Raw genomic sequence first — 26,419 nt, forward strand, 5'->3', positions numbered from 1 at the left:
AGCCATCCTTCTATTTCATTATATAAATATCAATATATGGCTTCTCATCTGGATAAAATATTTGCTAAAAGTTGACTATGAGGACATTTTCTACTGCTTCTCACTCTAAAAATACTCGACAACAATTCACATTTAATAACATAATGGAGACAGCTTTTTCCCCCAGAATGGATCATTTTTGTACCAAAGTTGTTGGGCTCTGCTGTCAACTGTGCTATCTTGGTCCCTTCACACTTAATTCTATAAATAAGCTTAAAAATCAAAATGTATTATTTTGGGCTACTTTTCCCTTAACTTTAGGACTGTTCTCTGAGTGATTTCACTTTGTGGTGTTCATGTCAATTAAACAACTGAGATACAAAGATCCCCACTGAGCTAATAAAAGGAAAAATATACAACTCTCAGTCCCTCACTGTAATGTATAAATTCACTTAAAGTTGTTTTTAAGGTTATTCCATGGTGTTAGTTCCTTGGAGAGCCCAGTGATTTACCTTAATGTGTTTTTAGACTTTGAGTATATTAAAGAAAATCCATGCCAAAATACATGGTTCACAGGCTTCTATACTAACTCCCAATACGTGCTCACCATGTGAAATTTTAAATTAGTCCATGATTGCAGGAGAAGAATAGAGAGTTTTTGCACAGTTGTACAAGATGACAATTGGGTCAATGTAAAATGTAAACATACTACAAGCCCAGAAAATTTAGCACAGAATGCATACTATTCCAGAAGTGTATTTGTAGAGATACACATACATTGTGGGCAGAATGAACCACTAATCTTCATTAATGCAGACATTAAAGTTTATTACTCTGATGCTACGTAGCCACCTGGAAAATGATTTACAATTTTAAATGGAAGACACACAAACTACAAAACTGGACCTAAACTATGTTTACAGCACTGTAAAATGATGTGTAAGTATGAACTAGGCTGATGGAAACATGGAACAACTTTTAATGGCTAGTTTTTTCAAAGCAGAGAATATGTGTTTTCCTAATTTTAAAAATATTATGTCCTTTAGTATTGACATGTCATTTGTGTAATGAATATATATGAAAATAAAAGTGATGTGTACATTGATATTTTGTATATGCGTGTGTTTGTGTGCTTTCCTCCAACAGAAAGGAAAAGTTCGATTCAAAATAATCTTGAATGACAAATGCATTTCTGATGGCCAGCTCGGATCAATGGATGGCAGATACCTGCAGAGAAATTATTGCAAATGGTTCTGAGGCTCAGTGGGAACCGTGATGTTAATCAGCATGAAAATTTGCCCCAGGCTACAGAAAAGGGAACAGTGGCTCCAGGCCAGTGAATTGCTATCTCTTTTCTAGTCACTAATATCAGAAACATAGATTCTGTCTGAGGACCAAGAGTATTCTATGATTTTCCTTAGAACAATCAACTCAGGAGGCCTTGGCAACTCAAAACACGACAAAGCTAATTAGTTCTGGTCCGACAGCCAAGATAGAAAAGTCCAGGTATAGAGTTTTAGAATTACTATTCTAGAAATAAATTCTTAAAACTGAATGCAGTCACTCCATTCACCTGGTGCAAATGTGTCAGAGAATTATGACAGATATTTATTTAATCTGTTATTCAGTTGTTAGAATTCCTATTTATTTGCAATGAAAGGTGTTCACACTTAACGGTTTCCATACAGAACAGCAACTTTCAGAGGGAAAACAACCTGTACAAATATCTATCTACATAAGTGTTTGAACAGCATCTAGGTTTGGGATTAATACGTTATTTAGTAAATTTCTGCTTTCCTATAAAGTAGTAATGCTGTATTATAATTATTTTCTATTCTAGGGACCAAATTACACTGTTCTGTATTTAGTCAACAAATATAGAGAAGCAAGTCAAGCCATTATGGCAGGGTCTACACTGCTGAATGAGTTTCCAGTGACGGAGCATAAAGGGTTTTTGAGTCAGACACTTGGCACCTTCGCAAAGCTTCACGGGCTGCTTTAATTCATTTTCTATAAATACTCAATACAATGCAAGCTTCATAATTGACAGAAAAAGGCTAAAAATAATCCATAGTTGAAAAGAGTCAGACTGAAAGGAAGAGGAAGCTCTTATTTCTAGCAGGTGTCTTGACACAAGTGGGTAGAATCTTGACCAAGTGAGAATAGGACAGTGTGTCATTTGCAGAAAGCTAAAAGCATCACCTGAAATTACATATGCTTTAGCCTTGAAAGGAAAGTTAAAGCAAGCCTAGCCACAGCTCTGGGCTCACCTGGCCAGCCAGTGTAATCAGCAAGTGAAAACAGAAGCTATTGCTGGATGTAAAGTTTTGTGGACTTGGGCTGTGTATAAGGGGGAAGGCTCACTGAAACCACAGGGAAGACCTCGCCCTAGAGAGGCCATGATGTTCAGTCCCACCAGGTCTGACAGTAACACCTGCATGAAGGAGAAAGTAGCAGCCCCCAACAAGGGGAAAAATGGGTGCAGCAAACATTTGGAGTAAAGGTCTAGGGATATTGTTTTGTTGGTTCAGACCTGTTAGTGATATAATCTGTTCTCCCAACAGATCAAACACCTAGGTCTTTCAGGTGTAGATCAAGCACCACCTCCTTAAAGAGCCTTAGCTTTTTTTTTTTTTTTCCCTTGAGGGAGAGAGAGAACCTGAATGTGAGGCTGGGGAGGGGCAGAAGGAGAGGGAGAGTGATAATCTTAAGCAGGCTCCACACCCAGCGTGGAGCCCAACATGGGGCTTTATTTCACGACCCTAATATCATGACCTGAGCCAAAATCAAGAGTCGGATGCTTAACTGACTGAACCACCCAGGAACCCCAGGAGCCTTACCTTAACCTTAACCCTAACCCTCACCCTGACCTGGACCCTCTAGTATGAAACTGCACTTCTGCACCATAATCTCGTCACACTTGACATTCATCATGGCCTTCATGATCAAAACTGTCTCATTAGTTGGTTTATTTGGTCTCCCCTATCCACTCCCACCCCCCTCAAAATAATTTCGTCCTCTGAGGAGATGAGACTGTGTTTGCCTAGTTCACCCCTACATCTTCAGCACCTAGAACAGTACCGGGCACACAGCAGTTAAGTTTGGATGGAATGAATGAATGAACTCATTCAGAGGCCAATTCTTTCTACTGCTATCATGACTGAATATTCATCAGAACTCCAAGCCTGAATAGAGGCCAGTATATTCCATCAACCTAAAAAGTTTCACAATTATTAAGTTTTTCAATAAATGTTTCATTATTAAATAAATACTGTTGGGTAATATATTGATTGCTCTGTGATAAGGTGTTTGAGCAGCTTCATGCACTGGGTACAGAGCATTAAATCAGTAATGACAACACAGCCTCATTAGAAGCCTGGGTGTAACCTGTTGAAGATGGAGCTCATTTTATCTGCCCGTGCCTCCCATCTGGATTTCCCCAATCATTTCATCAATGGAATGATCTACTTTTCTTAACACCTTTACAAAATCATGGTCGTCAAGTTGCCGGTGAAGTCCTCGAACTCCAGAAAAGAAAGAAGCCCACAAAACTGATCTCTGAAACTATCCACCAAGGGCTATTGGGCCCTTGAACTGGGCATGACTGCAAGTCTACAAGACCAGCCATGGTTCTCTGGACCTCCCATCAACACTTGGATTTCAGTAAGTTGAGATCCTTTTTCACTCTTGAGACAGCTGGTGTCCTCAACAAGAGAAAAGGCAACAGGTGAGATCTCCAAGACACATGCCTGAGGAACTGATTGCCATGCGCTCTATCACCTCCGAACTAATCCAAACGTCTGAAGCAAATGTGGAAAACTGCCATAGATGAATTAGAAGGAGTCACATACACACACAACCAAGCCTTTCCTCACCTGTGGGTTAAGAAAGATTTTTAAAATGCAGACTAGGGGCGCCTGGGTGGCTCAGTCGTTAAGCGTCTGCCTTCGGCTCAGGTCATGATCCCAGGGTCCTGGGATCGAGCCCCGCATCGGGCTCCCTGCTTGGCGGGAAGCCTGCTTCTCCCTCTCCCACTCCCCCTGCTTGTGTTCCCTGCTGTTGCTCACTCTCTCTGTCAAATAAATAAATAAAATCTTTAAAAAAAATAAAATAATAAAATAAAATGCAGATGAAAGGGTATTGCCTACTCTCATGTGAAGGATGGTTTATTTGAAGACTATATTTCTCAGCCTGTTAGTGATGCATTAAGGTGACATTTGCCCAGATCACTGAACTTTTTGTCTCAATACCCAAAGGAATTACTATCACAATGCAGTCAGCAAGCATTAGTATTTATGTGCCATTCTATTACAGCTGCATCTCTCAAATGAAAAGATAAAGAACACTATTATCAATATTAAAACCATCTATCTTTTAAAAAGGTTACATCGATTTTTTTTTTCCCCCTGCTTCTCGGATTCCATCAATACCACTGCCAGCTCGATGAAGTGGACGTGATCCTATGACAGCTTCAATTGGTAATTCCCAAGTGAACTTTCCCAGTGTTCTATAGTCTCTCATGGCAGGCACTCTGCAACCCATTTCATAGAATATCAGCTAGAAAAAGGCTGGGAGCGATCCTGAAACATCCAAAACAAATCTCCCCACTAAGCTAAAACGCTGAGAATGAGTTTTTAAATACGACGCAATCATTAGGTTCTGTGAGGACCTGCGAACGAGGCATGCCGTAGTTCTTTAAAGCCAAAATGATGGGGCTCCTGGGTCCCTCAGTCGGTTAAACGTCTGCCTTCGGTTCGGGTCATGATTCCGGGGTCCTGGGATCAAGCCCCGCGTCGGGCTCCCTGCTCGGCGGGAAGCCTGCTTCTCCCTCTCTCCCATGGCTCATGTTCTCTTTCCCGCTCTCTCTCTCCTCTCTCTCAAATAAATAGAACAGAGCTAAACTGAGCCTCCCACCATTGATGTTTACCAAAATAACAGCAGCAGCTGCTAAGCCTTACATGTGGCGTCACGTATGAAACTTTAGGTATGCTGTCCCCTGTAGATCCTAGTAGAAGCCTCATTTCACTGATGGGCAAACTGAGGCACAGAAAGCTTAAGTTACTTGCCCAATGTCACACAGTGCATATGTTGCAGAGCCCCACACGCAGGCTTAGCAGCCCAGCTGTCTGTTCTTATTCTTTGTGCCACCTTGTCCCTCTGTCTCTGTCACCTAACTCCTGCTCATGGTCAACATTCCCAAAAGGGGCAGCACTGTGAAGAGCCTATCAGCAAAACTGTAGGAGGCAACGCAGTGTGAGAGCATCAGACATAAACAGTGCCGATCTCAGGGCACCTGGGGGGCTCAGTCAGTTAAGCATCCGACTCTTGGTTTCAGCTCAGGTCATGGTCTCGGGTCATGAAATCGAGCCCCGCATGGGGCTCCGTGTTGAGCGTGGAGTCTGCTTGAGATCCTCCCCCGACTTTCACTTGCACACGCTCTCTAAAAACAAATAAAATCTTAAAAAAAAAAAAAACAATCCCGAGCTCTCCCCAGTGACCTCTACAAGACTTTGAGGGTCACTTACTCCCCATCCTCCCAGATTTAAATCACATTTTCCCTCTGCTTCTCAGTCCAAACAGAACTCGCCCGCCTTTAAAATCCTCTCTGCTCCCAAGAGGGTGCCACTAATCATCTTTTCAGGAAGATCTATCTTGACTCTCCACAGAGATGTGCTTTTTCAAAACAGAAACTGCTTCTGTTTTCCCGATTGTTCCATTTAAACACAAAATCCTTAGCTAATCAATACTTTCTTTTTTTCTTCTCTGTTTTGCAATCAGAAATGTAGGCTGTGAACCCAATGAAGCCATTAGATGTCACCTTCCAAAATCAACCTTCCAAGGTATTAATTCACCCATATATATTTAGGAAACATTGTCTGGTTTCCCCAAGGAGTGGCTGGGCTTTCATCAAATTACACTATAATCACCAAGAAAAGGCTAAATCCAGCACACAATCAATGTGCGCATGACCAATATCAGCTTTCTAACATCAAGACTTACTTAAAAATGCAAAAGGGAAAAACACCTTAAAAGTGAAAGTAAAAATCTAAAGTTAAGAAAAATAAAGAAGGAGGTAGTGTCTCAACTCTAAAAATGAGAGCCTCCAGTTGGGTAAAATGGCCTGGATTTGGGTAATTTTTATTGCTCCCTAAAATGTATAATTTTTGAAGTGAAATTCTGCAATTTAGTACAAGTTCCTATTCATGCTTTCTACCCTCTCCTTTCTCATCCTTCTGGTTAGAAGGCAACGTAGAGCCAAACACCAACGGTGCAGAGGTGCCTGATTCCTGGGGAAAAAGCTGCAGTAACATAAAGGCACTCACTCCTCTAAAATCTGCACGCTGACTTACAGTAAGTATCCAGACTCCCTCTTTTCCTGGAATAACAGGAATTTATAAAGTACCAGTTTTACACGAGGCACTCTGCAGGGATTATCACTAATATTCACAGCACCCCCAGGTAAGTATTTGCAAACTCATTCTACAAATGAGAAACCAGAGCTTTGGAGACACCAAAGTCTTACAAATGGCAGAACTGATATTTGAGCCCAGGGTTTGTCCAAACTTGGGGCTCTTCCCAGGAACTGAGTCATGGTGAGTCAAGTGAGCCACAGTGTGAGCCTCCTTCATTGCCTTACTGGAGTAGAAGTGTCTTAAGTGGTCCCACTCCATGCCCACCCCATGCACAGTGGCCTCCAGGAAGGCTTACTGAGTGGACAGACACCCTCAGGGCACTTTCCTCTCTGCGATCATTTCGAGCAGCATGCACTGGAGGACTAGTTCTCCTGATCGCAAATGGAGAAGATGTGTGGCTGATAAAATCTGAAAATAAATACCAAGACTTTTTAAAAGCTTTAACAAAGTTAAACAAATGCACAGTGTTTTTAATATTCTCATGTCTGAGGATGAGTTTGTTTAAGTGACATTTCAAAGACCACAGAAAGGGGCACGTGGGAGGCTCAGTCATTAAGCGTCTGCCTTCGGCTCAGATCATGATTTCAGGGTCCTGGGGTCGAGCCCCGCATCGGGCTCCCTGCTCCACGGGAAGCCTGCTTCTCCCTCTCCCACTCCCCCTGCTTATGTTCCCTCTCTCGCTGTCTCTCTCTCTGTCAAATAAATAAAAAAATAATAATCTTTAAAAGACATTAAAAAAATAAAAAATAAAGATGTTTATCCTTGGCAATACCTTTTCAAGGTATGCCTTTAGGAAATTGTAATTGTGCAGAGAGGTACGCAATGAAAAGTGATTCAGCCCAGCCTAGACATCTGCATAAGGGAACCACTAGTACGTTTCTGGTGCTTATTAACAGAAAACATATATATTCATATAGCAGCACATAGTGTGAATATACGTGTGTATGTAAAAGCAGTTTTGCTCTACACTATTCCATACATGCTTTCTCATATAATCTTAAAAGCAGCCATAAAAATCAATGATGTATAAGCACTAAGACAGTTAGCTCTAGGGGTGCCTGGGTGGCTCAGACGTTGAGCGTCTGCCTTCGGCTCGGGTCATGATCCCAGGGTCCTGGGATCGAGCCCCGCATCGGGCTCCCTGCTCGCTGGGAACCCTGCTTCTCCCTCTCCCACTCCCCCTGCTTGTGTTCCCTCTCTGGCTGTGTCTCTCTCTGTCAAATAAATAAAATCTTAAAAAAAAAAAAAAAAAAGACAGTTAGCTCTAACCCACAGCCACTAGCAAAAAACAGCAATAAAACAACAAAAAAATCTCACAGCCAGGACTGGTTTTCAATCTGGCTAGACTCGGGATGTTACTACAAACCAAAGACACTACCGAAATTATACCAGTAAGACATCCAGAATTGCTCAGCAAAATTTACATTTAAAAAATAGTTTAACAACAACACTCATCATTCATTGCATATCATGAAATAGACTGACTTCTTTTTTTTTTTTTTCTTTTTAAGATGTATTTATTTGAGGGGGCTTGTGAATGGAGTGTGGGGCAGAAGGAGAGAATCTCAAGCAGACTTCCTGCTGAGCAGGGAGCCCCAACACGGGGCTTGATCTCATGACCCTGAGACCATGACCTGAGCTAAAACCATGAGTCAGACGCTTAACTGACTGAGCCACCCAGGTGCCCCTGAAAGAGACTTTTTTTTTTTAATTCTTATGTTAATCCCCATACATTACATCATTAGTTTTAGATGAAGTGTTCCATGATTCATTGTTTGTGCATAACACCCAGTGCTCCATGCAGAATGTGCCCTCCTCAGTACCCACCACCAGGCTAACCCATCCTCCCACCCCCCTCCCCTCTAGAACCCTCAGTTTGTTTTTCAGAGTCCATCGTCTCTCATGGTTCGTCTCCCCCTCCAATTTCCCCCCTTCATTCTTCCCCTCCTGCTACCTTCTTCTTTTTTTTTTTCTTAACATATATTGCATTATTTGTTTCAGAGGTACAGATCTGAGATTCGACAGTCTTGCACAATTCACAGCGCTTACCAGAGCACATACCCTCCCCAGTGAGACTGACTTCTAATTGGAATGAGTACAGACAACACTGATGAGGGCTCTACTCAAAGGCACATGAAGCTGTGATGGGCGGGACATGGGCACAGGTCCTGGGCAACTTTGGTAATACCCTGCTGCTTCCCATGGCCACCAAATCAGCTTCAACAGAAAGGTAAAATACAGTCCTAGAGGAAGTGTAATGCATAGAGCTTGAAATACGTGTTCTCAATTTCCTTCCGTGTTCTAAGAGAACACAGACTCTTTATCTAGATTAAAGAAAGGCGGCGCGCCTGGGTGGCTCAGTCGTTAAGCATCTGCCTTCAGCTCAGGTCATGATCCCAGGATCCTGGGATCGAGCCCCGCATCGGGCTCCCTGCTCCACGGGAAGCCTGCTTCTCCCTCTCCCACTCCCCCTGCTTGTGTTCCCTCTCTCGCTGTGTCTCTCTCTGTCAAATAAATAAATAAAATCTTTAAAAAAAAAAAAAGAAAAGAAAGGTTCCCAAGAGGTATCTCAGAAGTCCCCATGGGGATAAGCAGAACATTCAGAAGTACCTCTAGCTTCTCCAAGACCACATCAACCAGAATATCAACCCTATCTGTACACTATGGACCCTTAAAAGATCTCATTTGGGCTTAATACTTATAAATGAATGAACAGCAAAAAAAAGCAACCAGATCCAATCAACAGCACCACAAGAATTTTATCTGGGTTTTAGAATGGCAACATCTGTGTATATTTAAAAGCTGACATCAGTTTAAAAAACATAAAAACACAGTGAAGTTGTTCTCATGGGGTTGTTCTCACGTGAAATTAACCACGGTGTTTATACTTACGTGACTGCTTGCTTTGCTACACAATTTATTATAACAATTATGTGTTTAAGGCATCACTTGGGTCAGATGAAAGAGAGAGACCTTTTCAGAGCATCTAGCTTCATGCATTCACAATCTTCTGGCAGGAAATTGCTCTAACGTGGTATATTGATCAAGATCCTGCCAAATCCATCTCCAGAACAGGGTTTAACAAGATTCCAAAGCTTTATCGATGTGGCTTATAGAGCGGCCTCTGCGGTGAAGGGTTTCAACTCTGCATTCAGCCTGGGAATGCACAGAGCAGCTGCTTCCAAACCCACGATCCAGAGAAATACCTGGCATCTTAGTTGTCATGGGTCTTGGAGACTCCCTAGTTTGGGGGCTAAACAACTTCACCGGAAAGTAAGTCAGAATGCAGTGGTTAAAATAGCCCTGGCTTGGAATGGAATAGTAGAGGGGGGAAAAAAAAAAAAGTAAAATTCCAACCAACTGGGTGACCCTGTACAACTTACAGGGCTTCTCTGGGTCTCGGTGTTCTCATCTATAAAATGGGGATGACTCCTATCCAGCACGGTTCCTGAGAATAAGATGATGCTGCCCTGAGCTTCTACTAGGTAGCTGGCACATGAAATGAAATACATACCTGCCGAGTCCATATGTCCTTTAACCAGGGAAAACGAAAAGCTTCTTCCACCAAAAGAAAAAACATCGTCCATGAAAAGGCACGTATTGGCAATGAACACAAAAACTAAGCACTCAATTACTGATTTACGATCTTGAGCTCACGGTTACAAAGGCAGAAATGGACACAAAGCCGGAAGTTGGAAAGGAAGTAGTTAACAAAGCACCTAAATACCAATCTGTTACTAATGACCAGGGCTGCACGGACCTGTTCAAACTTTTTATTTTTAATCACCTAAATAGTTCAGAAACAATTTATCATGTACCTTCTCAGTTCTGCCATGTCTTCTGGTTCAATTAACAGAGGAACTTCCGGAGCACCTTCTTTCTCATTCCTTGCTAAAGCTAAACGTTTCTGTGCCGGCCCAAATAGATTTTAGAGAAAGAAAAAAATGTCAGAGAAATTCTGCCTGTTTAGACAGGCCTAAAATGCTGAAAGCAGCTTCTGCCAAAGATTCCTACAATATCGAAAACACTCAACTATGTAGGAACAAAGTGCATGACAAGCACACCAGAGAGGAAATAAGTTAGAAGGGTTACACAAGGGGCACCTGGGTGGCTCAGGGGGTTAAGCATCTGCCTTCAGCTCAGGTTATGACCCCAGGGTCCTGGTATCGAGTCCAGCATCGGGCTCCCTGCTCAGCGGGGAGTCTGCCTCTCCCTCTGCCCCTCCCCACCACTTGTGCTTTCTCTCCCTCTCAAATAAATAAATGAAATCGTTACAAATGGGTGACACATAGACTCGGAGAAGATGGAGACAGTTCATTATAGGGCCTGTTGCAGACAGGTGAGAATTCTTACTCAAGTGAAGCACATCATTAGGGGACAAACAGAGACAGACGCGCTCACCAGACAGACTGACCAGGTGAAGGTAAGCAAGCCTGCGGCACCGCTGGGCCCCAGCTCATTCATGAAAGAGCAACAGGAGATGGAAGAACTGATCCCGGAGACCATTTTCAGACTAGAAACCTATATATGTAATAATTACATAATGTTTTACACTAGGCAAGACTGTTACAGTAATGATGTTGGTTACTGTGGCTCAGGTAATATAGCGTCCTTTTCTGATATACGAAGTTCTCAAACCAAACACCAACATCTTTCACAATGCAAAAAATAGTCCCCTCCCCACCCCCACCAAAAACACAAATTATCCACATCATAATCATCACAATCATTTTTGTTTCTTTCTGGTCTGATTGGGATTTTGTTTCATTTTTGTATTGTCACCTCGGTTGCCTCTTGGCTCTGAACACGGTGACAGTCACACAGATAAGTTTAATACTTCTCTAGTTTTCCTGACCAGATCATAACCTCTCGTGAATATTTCTGACTTTTAATGGACAAAATTGACCATAAACTTTCAGTTCCTCAAAAGCATCCATCCATCAACTTCTGAAAACCTGTCTGTTCTTTCCAAACGTTGCTTCATGCCCCAGAGGGATCTCTGCCCACCAGTGGCTGATTCCAGCCAACCAGTCCTGCTAAGCGCAGGCAGCCTGGCCTCCGGAGGCCTCCCCTCACTGCTTGGCTCCCACAGCACCTTGTGCCTTATCCTTAGCAAACAGCACACTTTCTTGTAGGCACCTGTTCAGATGCCTGACTTCCCATCTTAGCTGTAAACTCTCAGGGGACAGGGAGCTATCTGTCTGATGCACAACGAAAACTCTAGCACATACTCTGCATAACACATGCTCAATTAATACCTTTATATTTATTTATTTCAACCACTTTGTAACAGGTTTTAAACAAACCTTCAGCTCAACTCTGAGCACCTAAGGAAACCTAATATTCTATACAAAAATTAAACTTGTAGTATTGGTATCAGCAGTATAATCTACAAAACAGCACTGGCCAATCTGTGATCTACAAAATGATTCAGTTAATTTATAATAAACATGATATATATGTAATAAATGTGATCTATATTAATTTATAATATGATATATATGATATGATACATATAAATATGATATAAATATTTATGATATATAGATATCTATAGTGAGTGCTTTTAACAAGAAAAAGTAACTGATTAAGGGGATAGATGGCAAGCATTTTACCTTATGACAATTATATGGGCTCAAATTCTGCAAACGAATTTTCAACAAGCCCCTATCACGCTCCTGCTCCGGCCACGGTGCCGACCTCCTCCCACGGGCCAGATCTCAGGCTATCAAACACGAAAGGCCGGGACACCTGGGTGGCTCAGTTGGTTAAGCAACTGCCTTCGGCTCAGGTCATGATCCTGGAGTCCCGGGATCGAGTCCCGCATCAGGCTCCCTGCTCAGCAGGGAGTCTGCTTCTCCCTCTGACCCTCCTCCAGCTCATGCTCTCTCTCATTCTCTCTCTCTCAAATAAATAAATAAATAAAATCTAAAAAAAAAAAAAAAAACACGAAAGGCCAAAGTAGCAGAGAATTCATCTCCACCCTCTCAAGAATGAGCAGAAGTAAACCTTTTTCACCTTTCACATCAAAGGAACTGGAATTTGTGTCTATCCTGCAGACGCCAGGAGAAATGCCCACATTTCCTTTGAGACCTGCTTCTTGCTTCCACCCTCTCCTTGGGAGACAGCATTATTCATTTGTTGATATTACTCAATCCGCTGAATTATTCAGTTGTGCTCTCTGCTGCATTATTCAATGCACCCAAACCTCTACGTTGGAGTCATCCAGCCATTTCAAACTCACAATGTCCATGAAACTCATTTTTTATTCTTTGAAAACAATCTAGTCCTGACTTGTGATGCTAGCACCAACCCAGAGGCCCAAGGCACAAACCTCAGCCCCAATCCTCCCTCTCTCCTATCACCCACATCCATTTGGTCACCTCCGCCATCTCCCAGATACTCTCTCAAACCCTCACACACCTCTGCTTCCCTATTGCCTTAAGCCAAGCCCTACAACCTCTCTCCTGAGCTAAGATAACTTCTTAACTCCTTTCCGGCTGACTCACTGTGGGAATTAGGGCATCTGACTCCATTCAGCCATAGCACTGCAGAGCAAGTTTGTCCTTACTAGTCTGTAGGGATCACATCTGTCCAGTCACCACTGTATCTCCTTCCAGAGCCTGACATTAACACTCAGCACAACTAGGCAGGCGACAAATGACCATGTGAATGCATGAATCCATGGCTGAGACAGCCAACACTCCCAGAATTAAGTTCTGCTGCCTGCCTACACTCAAATTAATGTTTGTCTAAACATTTGTCTCCAGAGGAGAAGTGAAGACTCAGTAACCTGAGGTCCACACCCAAAGGCAAACCACCATTCGACACACTCACACATGTCCTCACATCTATAGTTGTATCTTTTCTTCATGCTTCCTGAAATGATGGAGGTATTCTGTGATCAAATATATAGAACTGCAGAGAATCATTTTCAGAAAGACAAAAAAAAAATTTGAAAATGCAAAAAAAAAAAAAACCTCTTCTAGATACCTTCCAGGACATCATGGACAAACACATCATCTTCTTCAAGCCCTCTGTGTCCTGGACAGGGAGCTGGGCTTTAGAAGAAAGGCCTCCGTGCTAATACCCGGATGAAACCCATGTTACAAAACAAGGCCAGCTTCCACCCACAGGGGGAATGCATATGAGCCCATCATCATGTCAGGCAAGGAGGCGACTTCCATGTTACTCAATTACATATATGCAATTGTGTCCATTTGCTTATGAAACTTTAGAAACTCCCACTAGGAGGGAATGACAACATTTTACCTCTCTCATCTGGCAATTTGTCCCTAAAGAAACACCTGTTAAACCCATGTGGTCAGCAAATGACAATGACTGTTAAAAAGGGCCTGCTTTGTGGGGTTGTATTCATGATTAAGAGTTCCTATTTCTTACCACAAGAAATAGGCCTGAGTACAATCTGAGTGCTCAGTAAATGTCAGTGATGGTAATATAAATGATATTCATACTACAGTCATAACATATTAGCATTAGTATGAATCCCACTCCCCTATTACCATCCCCACAGGGGGGTCTATGCCCTACCAGTTCTCTGAAATACCAAGAGCAGTAGGTCTCAAACTTTAGCATACACCGGAATGATCAGGAGGGCTTCTCAAAACGCAGACTGCTCTGCTCCAGACACAGAGCTTCCGATTCAGAGGGTCTGGGCTGGGGGCTGAGAACATGCATTTCTAATAAGTTAAAACCAGTTGTGTGGGTTCAGCTGATCTGGAAGGACATGTTGAGAAGCACTGACTAAGGGGCCTCACTGCATCCATGGAGGGGAGCATATGGGTCCAAACCTCTGGGTTTCTACAGCCCTCCACACACCTAGAATGCTCTCCCTGGACTCTTTCATCTTGGTAACTCCACCAACAATTCCAAACTCAGCTCAAGCCATCAGGGGCCCTCCAGGCTCCAGGACAGCACCTATGACACTGTGCTGTCAGAATGAAATCAGCTCCATGAGGCTAGGAGCTCCCTGGCAAATAGGACCTTGCCATAGTCAGTGCCTGGAACATAGAAAACCCTCAGTAAATGATGACTGGTAAAATGAGAGCCAATAGCCAAAGGCATCCCTGGAGAGCCAAGCAAAGTAGAAGGTCCTAGAAGTCAGCTCTGGGCCTTCCCCTCTGGACTGTTCACTAGATATGAAATGCCCTGAGTCCCCGATAAGCCGAGTATCCCTCTCACCCCAGCCACCAGCCTCTACTCTGCTCAGCGAACCATGAGGCCTCTGCCTCCAACCACAACTGGCCCTCTTACTCTTTGACGGTAATGGAGCTTCAGCTTCTGGCCTCTCACTGGCAGAAGACCCTGTGAGTGCTACAGGCTGCTAGGAGACGTTCAGTGTTCTCAGGGAGAGAGGGCTGCAATAGGGAGGCATTTTTATGTAAGCATTTCTGGTAAACTGCCCAAAAAGACCTCAGCAGAAAAAGAAAAAAACCTCCAGCAAATGGTGATTTCTTTTTCCATTCTAAATAAGCATTCACTTTCATAACTAATTTTGCATTATTTTTTTAAAGAGGATCCGCGAATTATTTGCCTTCCAGGTATCACAAAATCTAGATCTGCCCATTTCACATCTCGTGCATACTCTGGTCCCTGGCCCCTTCGCTTTTCTGGAAATTTCTCTAATGCATCATTCTCGGCCCCTTCATTACAGCATCTTAACCAAGCCACACGCTTCTATAAACACATTCTAGGCAGGATTTCAAATACTCCTAAAGAGGAGTTCAAGGTGTGTTGTCAATTTCACTGTCAAATGAAAACAGAGAAAATAAAAATTGTGCCAAGCACAACCCAGGCAGAATACAGCCTACCTGATCCTCCCAACACAGGAAAAAAGCCTCTCTTCCCCACCCAGCCCCCAAAAAAGACACATTTTTCCAACACCTTAAGATGATTTAATTATGAAACCCCTCAATTTCTGTGTGTAATTACTAATAAGTATGAGGAAGGGTTTAAGAAAGCAAGTGCTCTCCATGTCAGGAAATATTATTTAAAAAAAAAATTTTTTTTTAAAGATTTTTTTTTATTCATTTGAAACAGAGAGATAGAGAGAGAGAGAGAGAGAGAGAGAGAAAGCATGAGCAGGGAGAGAGGCAGAGGGAGAGGGAGAAGCAGGCTTCCCGCTGAGCAGGGAGCCCGATGCGGGACTCGGTCCCAGGACGTTGGGATCATGACCTGAGCCGAAGGCAGACGCTTAACCATCTGAGCCACCCAGGCGCCCAATATTATTTAAAATCCTAAGGACTATTTTCATTCTCATCCTCTACAGCATTAACAATTGTAGTTTGAAAAATCACTTTTGTGGTTTACAGGAATTTGAAGAAATTACGAGTTGTCATGGATCATTCACTCAAAGGCCAAATTAGAAATATTAGGATTCCTTACCAAATAAGTGCACTGCAGTAGTCTCTACACTTCTAGAGATAGATTTAAGGAAAAACAGATACACATTTTAAAATAAATGTTACGTATATTCATATATGATTATAAATTTATACACACACAAAGTCTTTTCTAGGTGACAACAGTGGCTTCTATTTATCTGGAAGATATGGAATCAAGCTGATATATGTTAAAGGATATTAATAATATGAAAATTAACTGTTACTTCAATGTGTAATATACAAGGAATACTTGCAAAATTTTACTGATTTGTCCCACTTGGATATATTGGGTCCTTAAAAAATATGTTAAGGAAGACACCTAACAAACTTTATATTTGAAAAACGGCTGTTCTTCTTCTTGTCCCAGACTGGTTATACTTTAACCACACAGAGAATGAAAGCAATACTCATTTTATTCATAATGGTCACTTGGACGTGGATTGCTTTAGGAAAATAAATTTGAATTATTTTCCATTAAATCTGCCAGATTTACACTATACATCTCACAGCACCATGGAAAAGTGAAAAATCACGGGTTTTGCACTCAAAAATATCCCCCTTCAGCTCTCAGGTCCACTGATTACTTTCAACAAACTGCTGGATTCCTCCCTGCCTGGGTTTCTCACCTGTACAAGCGGGAATAATGTCTATCTTGTGCATTTTATGCAGCAAGATAAAGTGCCCAGCATGGTAGGTGGCACAGAATGGATTCTTAATAACCTTATTTTGAGGATGGTTTTGATAGTCCTTGCCAGTTCGGATGTCAGACTAGGCTAATGACAGATATTCTTCAAAGATTTGCATTCTCCCTGCATTTAAATGCTTCCTACCAGAGATTAAAGAGCTGCCGCTGTGCTGCTGCTCTTTCTGAACACCCACCTGCGTGCAATGAGCGCCCTAAGCGCCCCTTTGTATTAACACCTGTGCGACCCAACAGCACACCAACCTGGCTCTCGCAGAGGTTCCTCCTTAAAAGGCATACATACAACAAATATTTATTGAATTGAAATGCTGCCGACCCAAGCGAAAAATGAATGCAATGGAAATCATAATCCACAGACCTGTTCGCCATTCAGTGTCTCCGGAAGCAGGTGTTGGTAAAGTTCCCAAGGTTCACCTGGAAGCTGTTTGGTAACTCTGAGTGGCCCCTGTTAATGTAACTTCCAGTCCACACTTAAGCTAAGTACCTACACGCCGCTGAAACCCTCAGACATCGCACAGAAATTCCTTCAGATGTTCTAACACGTTTACGGAAACCCAACGATCTCTAAAAGCCATCGGCGCCCCATTTGCTTAACAAATGGACCGGGAGCTGAGGAACTAACTGCGGAAGCAATCGCCTCTCAAGTTCACCACCACTATCACCATATTGGGGTTTTTTGGTTTTTTTTTTTTTTTTCTTTTCATATGCAAGACACTCTGTAACCTACACAATTATCCTAAGGCTTTCTGCTCCTGCCCCGCTGCGCAAATAAATGCCTGCGCTGGGAACCAAAGCTGAACCTCCAGGTCTCCACGAAGGGAACGAATCAAATCCCACACAAATGAGGGGCTAACCTCTGCAGAAAGAGTCCGGGCGGTGGCGGTGACTAACTCCACTGCGCCCCGAGGGGACCAAAGGTGTGTCCTTTAAAAAGCCAAGAATTCCTGGGGCAAGCCGCCCGCCCTTCGTGCGCTCTCCAGGACTACCCGCCTCGGATTTCTGCCTCCCGACCTTGGCACACCTTTTGGATTCCGGAGCCCGCAGCTCCCGGGAAGGAGCTCCACTGAATTCCTATCCCGAACCCTCAGGGTCCCCAACGCCTCACCTCGGTGGCAAGCAGACGCCCGGCCCCGGAAGAGAGCAGGCAGCGACCCCCGCGCCCCTTCCGCGCGCGCTGCCAGGTGAGCCCGGCGCCCCCCTCACCTGTCCGAGGCTGCGTCGCGGGGACTGCCGACCGGCCGGCGCGCACCCCTCACCTGCCGGGACCCGCCGCCGCGGCAGCTAGCACGCGCAGAAGCAGCCGGGACGCGGCGGGGGCGGGGGCACCTCCCGGGCCGTCCGACTTCCTCGGCCCCCGCTCGCCAGCCCCGCCTACAGGGGGCGGAGGCGGCCGCGCGTCACCTTGAAGCCACCTCCCACCTAAGCGCCGCCGCGGCGGCCGGTGGCTCCGCGGGCGGCTGGTCCTGGGCTCCCGCGGAGCGAAGAGGAAGAGATCACACATAACGCACTCCTCTGGCTTGGCTCGGAAGAAAAGGAAGATGTGCCCCAGCAGTCTGGCAGTGACTAGGGGAGCTGAGTTCAAAGTGAGGAAGGAGAAGTGTGCCTTGCAAACTTAAAATTGCTGAGTAACATGTCTTCGCGGATACTCAGGGGTACCCCCTTTGTGCCGTGGCTCCCTAAGGGATCAGTGGGGAGAGAGCAGCCTGCGTTTTTACCACCCTGACCCTGGCAAGGAAGTACCAGAACCAGGCACCCCATTAAATCCCTGCCATGCATGCGCGATTGTGGGTGCAAGTCGGCCACCCAGACGCGCTGAGCTCTTTGTTTGCTGAGCCTTGGTTCCTGGTCTGGAAAGATTAGGCCGATTTCCGTGCCCAGCGCGTTGAGTACTCCTACTCAGAGACTCTTAGAGATCCTTAGGTCCGATGATGGGCACTAAGGCACTCAGCAAATATTTGACCTTGGTTCTTTTCCCTTGAATTCTTTTTCTTCCTCCTTCCTCTCCTCTTCCTGCTGTACTCTTCTTGCACTTTATTTACTCTTGATCTCTGCCTGGTCAGTTTCTTTTCCCTTGGATTGAAGAGCCCATGTCTCCCGTGTACCGAGTCTGCCCTGCAAGGCGCTGGGTGGTTTAGGAGGGTTGTGCGGGATATGATCCCTGCCTCCCGGGAGGTCAGAAATACACACCCGGCCACCCCCAGGGAACAGCAGAAATTAGATACAAGAGAGTTATAGGAGCTAAACTGGGTGTGGGACAGACTGGCATTCTATAGGTTGTGGAAGTGGGTGGCCTGTGAGCTGGAGAATTTAACTAGTGTAATTGGTGGTTAAGAGCCTAGGCTCCGGAGTCAGAAAGACCTCACCGAGTCCTGCCTTGGCAACTGATGGTATGAACCTGAGAGTTCACTTAATGCCTCTGAATTTCCACTTTGTCTTTAATAAATTGGGATGCAAATAATAGCTACTGTATAGATTCTGAGAAATAATTAAGTGCTTTTCATGAAGTACTTAACCGCAGTGTCCTGGCCCATGATCCGCACTTATTAAACGTTGGCTAATGAGAATAATAGTGTGGTAAGAAATGTTGGGAGCCAGGAGGAAAAACATTTAGAACACATGGCCAAAGCAGAGCTGCCCTCTTCATGCAAAGAATACTTAGAGTAGCAGCTCCCTGTGAATGAACAGAACAGCTCACCGCTCACTGATCTCTGGACTTGGCCTACAACACGTGATCCCATTTAATTTTCACAAACCTGTGAAACAGTTCATAATATCCCTGGTTTAAGATGAAGAAAATTAGCCCCAGAACCATGAAATCATTGGCCTGAGGGTATGAACCAAGTTAGTAGCAGAGTCACCTGAGCCTATGGCAAATCTGGCTTTTCCCACAGTGGCCTCCCTGCAGGCAGGATCCCCTGCCTTAGGGAGGGAAGGAAAGGGGGGGAGGGGGGGCATAAAGGATACAGGAAGGAGGGAAAGAGCAGTAAATAGGAGAAGTAACAACCATACCTTGGAAGCCCACTAATAATACAACAGAATTAAAATAATAAGTGAACCCACACAAAAAAGCTTTTTGCTTCCAACTCCTGCCACAGTGGGGTTCCTGTTCTGTGGTTCCTGCAGCTCAACCACAGGTTGAAAATGACTAACAACATTTTTCAATCATTAAATCCTGCAGAAAGTGAAACAACTAAAGAGACAGAAATCTAAGGTCATACCTCCTCATCTCTCACCACAATATACTCTTCTGTCAAGCTTCCTTGAAGGTTTTTTTGTTGTTTTTTTCTTCTCTTTTTTTTTCTACTTGTCCAAATACATTGCCTGCCTCTTTCTAGTATGTTCCATCCAGGAAATAATCTCATCACTTTAACCAACTCAACTTCACTATGTGCCAGCAGCTGGACTCACATATGTGGCTGATGAATTTTCAATACACTGTTGTAACATTGAATTTCTTGACATAAATAAGTTTTGAACCAAGTTTTATAGGCACTGTCCTTGATGTCATAATTGTTACTTTTCTAAAAAAAAATAAAATAAAATCTCCACTCTTCTCGGTCTTGCCTTCTTAATCCACATGAACATCAAAATGTGTAGCCTCTGAAGAAACAACTCCATTGTGAATATGATCTTCGAGGTGGGGATTTCTCACTGCCCACACTTAGATTAGAGTCCTACCAGATACAATTGCTCTTAGATGCTAGACAGCATATGCTGGGTTGCATGGCGATGTAATAATTTCACCTGTTCTTTTCCATGTTGAATGGCGTATTTCAGAAGCACTGCGGTGGAGGTATGTTAGCAATGTCGCTGTGTCTGTCTGAACGAGCAAGAGTAATTTAAATAGGACAAGTTCAGTGGCTACAGTCACCTGGGATCTCGGCCCATGGAGTTAAAGGAGTTTTCCCTGTCTGTAAATGCAAAGGATCAAAAGCTCCAACTCCTTTGTGCTCTTAGGGAATCACAACAGGACTCCTTGTGCCCTCCCTCCAGAGCTGGTCACGTGGTCAGTCCAGTCCAGCTCTGTTTGGAGGACTCAAAGCTCATCTTGGGGGTACGAACCCCTTGAATGCCCAAGGAAAAGTTTGTGAGATCTGCTAACGGTGACATAAAAACTTGACAATTAGCATCCCTCACATTTTCCTTCATTGGTGCTTCTTTTAATTTCTGGGCCAAAAAAAAAAAAAAAACTGAAGTGGGAAAACAATTGAGATATAAATATATAGATCTAGACCTTCCAGGAGGTGAAATCCACATCATGGTTAAGGTAAAATTTAATCCACCATCCAAGTGGCTGATGTTTAGTGTGTGCCATAAGGAAGCATATGCACTTTGCTGCATGGCCTTGAGAAAATGGCATTCCTTTTACTGTCTGTGCGAATCATCTTTGTTATTATTATTTGCTCAGTTCGGTTTCTTCCTATCATATAATTGTCATGATAGTTTACAGAAAACATATCCCCTTTTTATAGTGGCTTGTGTAGAGAGACCACACTTAGTGACTCACTCCTAGCCCTGCCACTTAACTAACTACATGTTTTCCTGCAGTTGGTAAGAAAAGAAAAAAAAAAAAACAAGGAAAAAAAAAAGACAGTGGTTGGTGGGGTTTCAGTTCCTTGAACAAAGGAGTGGCCGCAACAGAAAAGGAGTCTACTTTCTAATAGCTCAGAAGGAAGACTTATTATAAAAATCTTTCTTTGGAAACCAAAACCAACATTTAACTGTCTTATTAATGATAAGCCTATGTAACAAATTATTTCAAATACCCACACATGTCTTTAACACAAGCTAATTAGCTGGATATGTTCACAGGTAGTAAGTTGCTCAAAGTTACATTTTCATAAATATTATAGTCTTCAAGGGTGAGAATTTTTATGGACAAAATGAACATCTGGTAATAGTTGCTTTTAAAAAGTTAAAATTGTTGGAGAAATGGTAGGGTAAATCTTAGAGCCTTAGTCCCCCATTTATCAGTTAATTCAAGCAGACCCAAATTTACTTTTTTAGGTGAAGCTTAACCTTTCTCAAGAATACTTCGTCATCATCAGTATTTTTATGTCTGGTGATGTGAATTCCATCCAATGAGCTTGTTGCTTAAGCTTTCCCCCCAGATTAAACCAGACCAAGAGAGCATTCCATATGATACAGCATTGCCCCACACGGAATCACTTTGTTGGATTGTTCTCTTGCGTGCTGCCATTGGCCCTAGTTTGGAGCATCTTGGAATCAGTCTTGAGAAATGTGTTGAAGAATTTGCACTTGGAATGTTGGCCAGGGTTTTTTTTTTTTTTTTTTAAAGATTTTATTTATTTATTTGACAGGGAGAGACACAGCGAGAGAGGGAACACAAGCAGGGGGAGTGGGAGAGGGAGAAGCAGGTTCCCCGCAGAGCAGGGAGCCCGATGCGGGACTCGATCCCAGGACCCTGGGATCATGACCTGAGCCGAAGGCAGTCGCTTAACCAACTGAGCCACCCAGGCGCCCCAGGGTTATTGTTCTTAAAATCCTGGTGCTTGTTTTAAGATGATCCAAGGTAGAAGTTGTCGGTCACGAGGGGTATGCAAACCTAGGCTTTTCCACACGATTGGTTTGTTTGCATCCCCTGAATTCTGCAAAGAGCACAAGAGAACTGGTTCTCCTCTCTAATTTGACTACTAGAATGCTCAGAGAGGTCTACCTCTGCAGTGCTTTTTTGTACATTGTGTAACAAAGTTATATTTTTCTACCTTTACTGTTGTAAGCCTGAGATGAAACTGAAAGAATTTTCAGGACTGGAATATTGGAATAATAATTTTCTGTGCAATTAGACGGACATTCATTGACACATTCGCCCACATAACTACAAATATTTTGAGTAGCTACAATGAGGGCCACACACTAGGATGCCTATAGGGACCAGGCTGGTGAAATAAATGTGTGACTGGCCACAAACAAAAAATAGAGACTCCCACAAACTGCCCACCTAAAGGAATTCATTTATTAACTCTGTGCTGGCCAGATAAGGCAGGTGGCTAGAAGTCAGGTGGCTATTCCTACCCCCTGGCCAACAATGTGTCAAGCCCTAAAGTAAACACTATGGATATACATAAATAAAATATGAGGCTCCTGCCCCCCAGGGGCTCACAGTTTGTTGAAGGGGGAAAACATGGAAACAAATGAGCACAATAGTATGTCAGAAGTAGTAGGAGCACCTGCAGGGTCCAGCAAGTAAAGTACAGAGTCAGGGGCGCCTGGGTGGCTCAGACGGTTAAGCGTCTGCCTTCGGCTCAGGTCATGATCGCAGGGTCCTGGGATCGAGTCCCGCATCGGGCTCCCTGCTCCTTGGGAGCCTGCTTCTCTCTCTCTCTCTCTCTCTCTCTCTCTCTGTCTCTCATGAATAAATAAATAAAATCTTAAAAAAAAAAAAAGTACAGAGTCAGATGCAGGATTCCAGGTAGAAAATATACAAGGGAATTAGCAAACACACTCCGCGCAACGCCAGTTGCTGGGAGAGGAGATCCTCAGGATTGAGTCTTAGCGCACACCACTGCAAGGAACACACACACAACCAGCAGGAGATCAATTTAGAAAATGAAGCCAGACCTGTCTAGCAATATTTCCGTGATTGTTTACTCGAATAATCAGAAAATTAAAATACAGATACATGGAAAGAAATAACACTTAGTCGAGGACATTAACAAATTTTGGACTTGACGTCTCCAGCCTATATTTGTGAGTGCTGGGACATATAATTTAAATAAGTTTTCACTCATCGAGTCTCCAATTACGGGCTGTAATGATGACCTACAAAGAAAATACAGAATCACTAATTAATGGATTGAAAAGTAGGAAATACATGGGGCTTTATTAAGTGCATAATAATATTTTCAAGCTGACTTGTTAAACAATTACCTGCTTTACTGGTTTTTTAGGTTCATATTTATAATGACTATTATTGTATCTTCCTGAGAGACTCTGGGCCCAAAATAGAGAATAAAATAGTAAGAAATCTGGGATGCCTGGGTGGCTCAGTAGGTTGAGCGTCTGCCTTTGGCTCAGGTCATGACCCTGGGGTCCTGAGATCAAGTTCCACATTGGGCTCCTTGCTCAGTGGGGAGTCTGCTTCTCCCTCTGCCTGCCACTCCCCCTGCTTGTGCTCTTATCTCTGTGGAAATAAATAAATAAAATCTTTTTTAAAAATAATAATAAATTTGACCTTAATACTAAATGAATTTCTTAATTTCCAGTATAAATGTGCTCTTTTTTTTTTTCTATGTTTAAAAAATTATACATTCTGTTAAGGGCTTATTCTTTAAAAAAATAAGTTGGCTTGGTAGTTTGAGCTTCCTATTAGGCTTATTTTAAAATGAAGAATGGGAAGGATAAAAACCAATTCAGTGAAATGCAAAATATATTTTAGATCATAAAGGAAAGAGAGTTTCATAGCTGATTCTCTCAATGTCAGACAAATTTGGTTGTAGTTTTGAATTTTTATAATGATCTTTGCACCCACCCTCCAAATGAGTTTGTGACCTATCTCCTTGTTCTTGATTGATTTTGGTGAAACTGGACCCTACTCGATGAATTTGCAAAATGGAATGTCGCTTCAGTAACTCTCATTTGAAAATCCCAGCCTTATATATCGAACTGAGTATGCTTTACCACACACATTCAGTGGTAAAATATGTTCAGGAATTCCATAAAACTAAGGCAGGAATCCAAGCTATATGCCCACACAGGAGATTAAAACATTCTGGGCCTTGGTTAAGTTTTGTGTCCATAATGTCTCATTTCTTACAGGCTCTGTCTTCCCCAGTAATAAAAACTAATCACTTCTCTTAAGAACCAAGCAAAGCCTAACATCATGTTATTTCACCTGAACAAACTGTATTTTAGTATATGGCATAAATGTCAATTTTGTTAAAGAGAATTGCAAATTGAGTCAGAAGGAGTAGGCTCAGAGGACCAGCATTTAAAATGCGGGGCCTGGGTGGCTGGGTGGGTTAAGCATCTGACTCTTGGTTTTGGCTCAGGTCATGATCTCAGGATTGGGAGATCGAGCCCAAGTCGAGGTCCCTGCTCAATGCAGTCTGCTTGAGATTCTCTCTCTCCCTCTCCCTCTGCCCCTCCCCCCCACTTGTGTGCACGCTCTCTCTCTCAAGTAAAATAAATACATAAAATCTTTAAAATGCATGTAGGGTCATTGTGCTGTTTCCTGCTCATGTTTTGTACAGCTCTGAAGTGCACATTTTAGCAAGGTGTGCTCAAGGAGGCTTGTGTCCCCAACAAGCTGGAAACTTCCACGGTCACTTAATGATGAAACATGGCAGGGGAAAAAAGGACGGAATTAGCAGCACCATGAAAAGTGTTATTGGACTCTAAAGGGCGGAAATTAAAAATGAGAAAGCGAGTGATCAATGAACAGTATGGAGAAGCAAGCTAGAATTTAAATTGGCAAGGAAAAACTATAAACCATCAGGGAAAGAAAATCAAAGTGTGAAGATAAATAATATAGACAATAAGTCAAAGGGGCCCAATATAATCAAAGTGCATAATGTAAGTCAGACAAGAAAATGGATTTTTCTTCTTTGTGATCACACCTCTCTCGAGGTGTACCTGTCATTGCAGCTTTTTGAAATACAGAAATACTCTGCCTAATGAAGAGATTAGTAGTCTACCATTGTGCTTTATCTGACTATTATTCTCTGAGAATAAGAAAGCTAATTAGCTCATGCCTTTAAATTTAACGCAGGTAGATACCACATGTTCAATGTGACTAAGGAAAGTGTAATGAAAAAAGAGTTATTTGTAAGAACTAATGTTTTGTGTTAATATGCAGTATCTCTATAACATGAGTCCAAAACAGAAGTTATGGTGATCTGCCTAGAAGAGTAGTATTTATTCCATCAATATCTTTTCTCTTGTTTTCTCATGCTACATTCTGCTCATGGTTTCCTATACGTGCCCTTTAGTTTCCCATCAGTCTTCTGACTAATTCTTTCACTCCAAGTGCCTAGATTGATTGTTAGCAAAATGTAGTCAAATTCTATCCCTTCAAGGTCCAAAATACTGTCTCCTCCTGAAAGAATCCCCTCTTTTCTCAACCAGAAGCAATGCCTCCTCCCAAGAACTCTCATAGCAATATCCTTGCCAATCTTATAAAGCTTTAATGAAGAACAATTGCTTTCATCTTTATGGTAACAGTTATTTGGGGTACCTGTCTTATCTTTCATACATTCATTTGTTTTGCAAATGTTTCTGGAAAACCTTCTCGATTCAAGGATAAACTCTAGAATGTAAGATTTTTTATTTTAGATTCATGCATACTCAACATGTTAATTACCTATTGATATGTGACAAATTACTTAAAAACTGAATGGCTCAAAGCAACAAGCATTTACGATCTCAGAGATTCTATGGGGCAGGAATCCTGGTGTGGCTAGGATGGATGTTTCTGGCTTAACATCTCTCATGACGTTGCAGTCACCTCAAGGCTCAAATGGGGCTGGAGAATCTGCTTCAAAACTCACTCAAACAGGTGTTGGCGGACCATCATTCCTCACCATATGGGCTATTCCATAGGTGTCCTATGGGTCCCCATGTCATGGCCACTGGTGATCAAAGAGAGAAAGAAAGAGACCAAGATGGAGCCACCATCTTTTTGTAACTTCACCTTGGCAATGACATCTTATCACTTCTGCCATATTCTATTTTATTAGATGCAAACCAGTAAATTCATCACATATGCGGGGAGAGGGTATTACACAAGAACATGAACCCAGGAGGCCAGGATTATAAACTTAAGAGACCTCTTACCATGCCTAATTACCACACACAATAAGTGTGTGATGAATAATCTCTTTAGGATTCTTGACCTGTGAGTTTATGGTTTTCATTGAATTTGGTTATGATAAAAAGAAATTTCAAACATCCTTTCTTCA

At 42.9% G+C, this 26,419-nt stretch overlaps 1 protein-coding gene across 2 annotated transcripts in view; it reads right to left on the reverse strand.

The window, feature by feature from the left end:
- Positions 1-17,785, reverse strand: part of MCTP2 (multiple C2 and transmembrane domain containing 2) — a 240,841-nt gene extending 223,056 nt beyond the window's left edge. For both annotated transcript variants that reach the window (XM_021680654.1, XM_021680655.1), the window contains exon 1: positions 17,703-17,785. The gene's annotated coding sequence lies outside the window, so the exon portion shown is untranslated. The remainder of the gene's footprint in view (positions 1-17,702) is intronic.
- Positions 17,786-26,419: the final 8,634 nt, after the last annotated feature.

This window comes from Neomonachus schauinslandi, chromosome 9 (assembly GCF_002201575.2).
Source record: "Neomonachus schauinslandi chromosome 9, ASM220157v2, whole genome shotgun sequence".
Lineage (NCBI taxonomy): Eukaryota > Metazoa > Chordata > Mammalia > Carnivora > Phocidae > Neomonachus > Neomonachus schauinslandi.